Consider the following 6,149-nt stretch of genomic DNA (forward strand, 5'->3'; position numbering starts at 1 on the left):
GAGCCCTTCTGCCCCATGTGTTAGGCGCCTATGCTGCGGAGTTGACAAGACTTTCCAAGAAAGTACAACATGTTGAGTTTACTTTGCACGATATTATATAGTTGTTACAAATACATATTTATTTATATATCCCTCGATATGAACTATGACCTCCATCCAGTAACTTTCAAAACAACTTAATAACAAACGTCAATTAATCATAGGTCTATAAAGTATCCTAAATTTCCACCGAATCAGTTAAGCTGACCAATCATCTGACCAAAGTTATGAACAGCAAACTCTGTCTAATTAAAAAAAAAATGAATGCTAAAGAGTTCACGTTGCACAACGTAAACGACCTGCTTTATTTATTTAAACGAGTATTAACCCAACTTGCTGACACCAGATCGTTTCGCCAAAGGTTTCGCCTTTATTAGAGTCGTGAAAGAAATGAACAATTAATCAGTGAACATAAGGACACAACTATGTTGTTGTTGTTAATTCTTTGTAAAATTTTCGCGTAAAACTAGGAAAATCTGTCTTGTTTATTTGTAATTCAGCAAAAAGCTACGTGATGTTCAGCCCACCACGGGTATCGAAACCTGGGTTATAGTTTTGTAAGTACGCATGCATACCGCTGTACCACTGTTGCTTAGTTTACTATTAAGCACAAAGATACACAAAGGACCATCTGTTTTTTGTTTACCACGGGTATCGAAACCTAATTTCTAGCGTTGTAAACCGCTATGCCACTGTGGGGAAGAGGGAATATTTGCACAAAGCTGTCCAAAGGGGAAACAGTAAACTCCGCTAACCTTTGACCTACTCTCAGTTGTCCGACCGAATAATGGTATTTGAACGCAATTTATTTAGTGCACCTCCGACTTTGAAGTGCAAAGTAATAACGGAACGCAAACCTGGAACCCCCCAGGAGCCGGTCATTGTACGATTATCACTAAATCATCTCTGCTTTCCCACACAGAATATGTTAAAGGTATCACGTGCAACGTGTTGTGTTTAGTTGAGAAAAACATATGGTTTTCGATTAAAAAAGAAAAGCCTTTGTCGACTGTAGTGGACACGGCGAAGATAGCTTTTTTTAGAATACTTTCCTATGGTAATAAAAATCGTGCAATATTTTATTGTAAAGCACTTTCAGTGAGACTCATGCTTTTAAAAGAACGCATTGTTATCTTCAATAGATAGGCTTAAAGAATAATTTAGAGATTGCTGAATGATGTTCATAGTTTATATTATTATTGTTTTTAGTAAATTTGAAAGAAATATATACCCACAAATGTTTGCAAAATAATTAATCTAAATATATCCATTTTCAAGTACACTTATTAAAACCGGACATTTCAGACCCCTGCTAGTACAGCGGTGTGTCTACGGATTTATAACGCTAAAATCAGGGGTTCGATTCCCCGCGGTGGGCTCAGCAGATAACTCGATGTAGCTTTGCTATAAGAAAACACATACGCACCGGACATTTATTTAAATACATCTCCACCAGAGGCTCAGCAAATTTTGCGTTGATCGAACCTTAAGTAATCCATTGCAAATTTTCGGTTGTTTTTTTTAAGTATCATTTTTATTCACTGTCGTTCGAGCCTTGGTTAATCCTGTAATAATATGTAGCTTTTATCGTCATAGTGTCATCTTCTTATCTCGCCAATGCTGATATCAACGGGTCTTTCGAGTTAGATTTCGATGTCATTGTAAAAGCAGAAAGACCAAGTAATAGTTTGTCTGAAACGAATCTTTTGTTCTAATGGAAACCGGGTTTCGATACCCGTGGTAGGCAGAGCACAAATAACCCATCATGTAACTTTGTGTTTAATTACAAAGAAAGACAATTATACTAATGAGTGTGTAAACGGGCTTTCGTTAATATAGTTTATGTATATCTTCAAATTACACTTTATTAAAAGAGTTTTGAAAGTCATTATGGTATGTGAACACGCTGTCTTTAAGGCGGACCGGTATGACATAGATAGCATGTCGGGCTGCGGATCGTCAGGCCTGGGGTTCAAAGAGCCGAAGAAAGCCCTTGTGGCAGGGAGAACTACAGATCACCTTCTTTCTCAGACAAGTTATTCCGAACTAATGATGGCGAACCTGAATCCTACGGAACTTTGACCCGTTGTTTAGCTCACTTGCGCATGATGTACCCTTCGGGTTCAAAATGGCCGTTTCGATGAGACGTTCGTTTATTTGTTATTTAAACAAAAAGTGACAAAATGAATCATTGTTCTGTGCCAACCACGGATATCGAAACCACATATTTTAGTATTATAAGCCTTCAAACTTACCGCTATGTCCCTGTGGGTACTTTCATTGAGATGTTTCACACCACAGGTAAATAAACTCTGATGGACACCAGAAGGTAACTATCAGTTAGCTTTGTTTTAAATTAAATACAAAGCTGCACAATGAGCCATCTGTGCTTTATATATGTAAAAACGGCTCGTTTGGGTTGAGAAAATATTTTACGTAGAGGAGCGAACCTCGTTTCGACCTTTTTCGGTCATTGTCAGGTTCACAAAGAAAGAGAGAGGTAACTGACCAGAAGCTGACCACATGTTTGAAAGGGGTTGTGTAACTGAGTGTCGGAATATAGAGGGGGGTGTTAGATATTTGAATACGTAATTTTATATTATTTATTTTATTATTTTTAATATAGGTATAAAGGCGTTCCTTTATATTGGTTTATTTTGGGTTTAAGTTGTTGTATAAGTAAGGCTTCTTTAATTTTGTGTTTGTTTATGTTTGTTTCTTTATTTAGCATTTGAGTGTTTTCTATGGTTATGTTGTGTTTATTGGATTTGCAGTGTTCGAAAACGTGTGAAGATGACTTTTTGTGTTCTGTGAATCTGGTTTCCATTTTTCTACTTGTTTCTTCAATATAGAAGTCGTGGTAGTTATCACATTGTATTTTATAAATAATGTTGGTGTGGTGTTTGTCAGTGTAGTTTTTACATAGTATAGACCTCAGTTTTGTGCCTGGTTTTGAATAAATTTGGTATTAACTGCAATGTCATATTTTGTTACTAGTTTTTGCCAAATGTTGGTTATTTTTCTGCTGATGTCGGGAATATATGTAAGTCAGCAGACGCACCGCTGTTTCACTGACGGAGGGACCGTCAGTTAAATAATTTTATGAAAGTATATAAGTTCACATAATGCCACAAATGAAAAGTATTTTTTATTCAGTCTTACGTCAGTGATTTTCAGCTGCTGTAAAACTAAATAATAATCAGTGTCAATTGTTCCGTATTCGTTCCTGTTTTAAAGCCTACAGGCTACGAAACAGTATTTTTTCAAGACAAAAACAACGACATATATCTCGAGTTTTTCTGTTAAAATTAACAACAAAACACCTCTGTAATAGTCCTCCAGTGGCACAACGCTATGTCTACGGCTTACAACGCTAGAACCCCGATTTCAATACCCATTGCGTAGCTTTGTCCTCAATCACAAACAAATAAATCACCGTAAAAACGTTGGTTTATAACCGAAAATTAAATTATCTATCTTGAATAAATGGACTGGTATGTTTAGTGACTGGTTGCTGCGACGTCCGAGATAATCTAAGTAGTCTTACTACCAAACAATAGAAGGAGGCGATTATTGATATAAAGGCGAACCAATCACGCTATTAACGTACGTACACCATTGTTTCTATTATGAATTGTCTTTGAATGCGACACTTTACCTGAGTGTGATATGAATCTTTCAACTACAAATGGACGATTGTAGCCACGTGACCGAAGAAGATCTGACCACATCGGGCTGTACTCAGCCACTGACATAACCTTTGTGAAACTGTCCTGAGGTCATTAAGGTGCTAGAGCTAACCTTATATAACCTTCCTTATAAATCGCAACCATTCGTTTTTTCCTAGCCTCGCCTTACAAAGTATTGGGTTTTTATTAACAAAACACTATTATTTTAAAGAAGTAAACGTATCTTATACATCAGCTCGTAAGAAAAATATTCACACTTTACAGTTCGTTATCACTTACACATACGAGAACGAGTTCTTTAGTTGGTTATCACTTACACATATGAGAACGAGTCCTGTAGTTGGTTATCACTTACACATATGAGAACGAGTCCTGTAGTTGGTTATCACTTACACATACGAGAACGAGTTCTGTAGTTGGTTATCACTTACACATACGAGAACGAGTTCTGTAGTTGGTTATCACTTACACATACGAGAACGAGTCCTGTAGTTGGTCATCACTTAGACATATGAGAACGAGTCCTGTAGTTGGTTATCACTTACACATATGAGAACGAGTCCTGTAGTTGGTTATCACTTACACATACGAGAACGAGTTCTGTAGTTGGTTATCACTTACACATATGAGAACGAGTCCTGTAGTTGGTTATCACTTACACATATGAGAACGAGTTCTGTAGTTGGTTATCACTTACACATACGAGAACGAGTTCTGTAGTTGGTTATCACTTACACATATGAGAACGAGTCCTGTAGTTGGTCATCACTTACACATACGAGAACGAGTCCTGTAGTTGGTTATCACTTACACATATGAGAACGAGTCCTGTAGTTGGTCATCACTTACACATACGAGAACGAGTTCTGTAGTTGGTTATCACTTACACATATGAGAACGAGTCCTGTAGTTGGTTATCACTTACACATATGAGAACGAGTCCTGTAGTTGGTCATCACTTACACATACGAGAACGAGTCCTGTAGTTGGTTATCACTTACACATATGAGAACGAGTCCTGTAGTTGGTCATCACTTACACATATGAGAACGAGTCCTGTAGTTGGTTATCACTTACACATACGAGAACGAGTTCTGTAGTTGGTTATCACTTACACATATGAGAACGAGTCCTGTAGTTGGTCATCACTTACACATACGAGAACGAGTTCTGTAGTTGGTTATCACTTACACATACGAGAACGAGTCCTGTAGTTGGTCATCACTTACACATATGAGAACGAGTCCTGTAGTTGGTCATCACTTACACATATGAGAACGAGTCCTGTAGTTGGTCATCACTTACACATACGAGAACAAGTCCTGTAGTTGGTCATCACTTACACATATGAGAATGAGTCCTGTAGTTGGTCATCACTTACACATGAGAACGAGTCCTGTTGTTGGTTATCACGTACACATATGGAACGAGTCCTGTTTCTTTGGCGCCTGTTTTTAAACCAGTTTCTAACCTGTGATAGGCTAAGTCCAGTTTTCTTGGCTAATAACCGCTTTTCACTGGGAGTAGGGTAGCAGTTCTGGTTGTAATATTCCCTCAGAATTTGTCGGGCTTTTTCTTTGAAGCAATAAACTGTTTCCTCTCCGTCCCAGATGGTTCTGGGTAGCGGATACCTACGCCTGAGGCGGTATTTGTCCACCGCTCCCAGCGGCCGGCCGCGGACCTTCTCGCTTTCTCGATAGTGGGCTACGTACCACATCCGTTGGAGTTCCGGGTGGTGATGGGGATCGTAGCTGTAACTCTCAAGAATGGTATAAAGTTCCTTGTAGTTACCTTGGTGATACGCTACCGCTGCTCGAGCACGGAAGACCGACTCATTGCAGCGTAGGAGCTCGGTGGACGGAAGTGACCAAAGAAAGCGTGCCAAACGGTCATTATCTCCAGCCTGTTGAAGAGCTTCACACACGCAAGCCACGTGATCCGGCGAAAATGTCCAGTTTTGGCTGGACAGCATCTCGGGTATTTTTTGGTGGTCTACGAAAACTAGAGGGTCAAGCGAGGCGACGATGTTGCTATCATGTGCTCGGTTGTCCGTAAACACATCACCAGACGTACCTACGTTTCCTGGTAACTTTTCGCCTAAAGACGGAGGTGTAGTGGGTGGTATAACAGATAGAAGCTCGTGGCACGAGTCATCACGTTTGAATGGATGTGAAGTCACCGTTGAAGTCATAGTGTTGCACTCGAAATCTTAGTGTCAAGTGCGGAGATCTTACGGCGAAAGCACATAGAAATCTCAGTCGTCTTGATGGTTGCATGTGATTCGTCAGTTTCTATGATCTCAAAGCGCAGGTGCGACAGTTGTGTTTTTGATCTATTTATCTTCATTAAAGAACAATGTCGCAACTCACTAAACTTCCACCCATCAGACTACAACACAATAGAATAAATATACAACCTTCT

At 39.1% G+C, this 6,149-nt stretch overlaps 1 pseudogene; it reads right to left on the bottom strand.

The window, feature by feature from the left end:
* Nucleotides 1-233: 233 nt before the first annotated feature.
* LOC143227545 (homeobox protein six1b pseudogene) lies at nucleotides 234-5,700 on the bottom strand (annotated as a pseudogene).
* Nucleotides 5,701-6,149: the final 449 nt, after the last annotated feature.

This window comes from Tachypleus tridentatus, chromosome 9 (genome assembly GCF_004210375.1).
Source record: "Tachypleus tridentatus isolate NWPU-2018 chromosome 9, ASM421037v1, whole genome shotgun sequence".
In the NCBI taxonomy this organism is placed as follows: Eukaryota; Metazoa; Arthropoda; class Merostomata; order Xiphosura; family Limulidae; genus Tachypleus; species Tachypleus tridentatus.